The sequence below is a fragment of the Ictalurus punctatus genome, chromosome 14 (genome assembly GCF_001660625.3).
Source record: "Ictalurus punctatus breed USDA103 chromosome 14, Coco_2.0, whole genome shotgun sequence".
NCBI classification, from domain to species: Eukaryota; Metazoa; Chordata; class Actinopteri; order Siluriformes; family Ictaluridae; genus Ictalurus; species Ictalurus punctatus.
In genome coordinates, this window is record NC_030429.2 from 1,314,685 (window position 1) to 1,315,000 (window position 316).

The window sequence follows — 316 nt, forward strand, 5'->3', positions numbered from 1 at the left end:
ACATGTGAAGGTAAGCGGCTGAAAAAGTTTCATAAGCGAGGCGGGAATGTGTCTGAACAATGCGACACTGCTGTAACGGTGCAGAGACACAGGAGAGAAAAATAAATAAATAAATAAATAATACAAATAAAGCCTACAGGCAAAGCCACAGAACCTTCTGTCTGACTGTCCCTCACTTCCACGCCCAACCAGATCTCTCTCTCTCTCTCTCTCTCTCTCTCTCTCTCTCTCTCTCTCTCACACACACACACACACACACACTCTGAGATGCGAGACGCTCATCCAACGGGACGCACTGATCACAGAACGGCGTACG

The 316-nt window shown here is 47.5% G+C and overlaps 1 protein-coding gene across 5 annotated transcripts in view; it reads left to right on the top strand.

The window, feature by feature from the left end:
• The first annotated feature begins 277 nt into the window (after positions 1–277).
• Positions 278–316, top strand: part of anks1b (ankyrin repeat and sterile alpha motif domain containing 1B) — a 187,462-nt gene continuing 187,423 nt past the window's right edge. For 4 of the 5 annotated variants that reach the window (XM_047159872.2, XM_047159873.2, XM_053685666.1 and 1 more), the window contains exon 1: positions 282–316. This exon is cut by the window's right edge and continues 606 nt beyond it. The gene's annotated coding sequence lies outside the window, so the exon portion shown is untranslated. The other variant, XR_008397819.1, reaches the window with a different exon arrangement.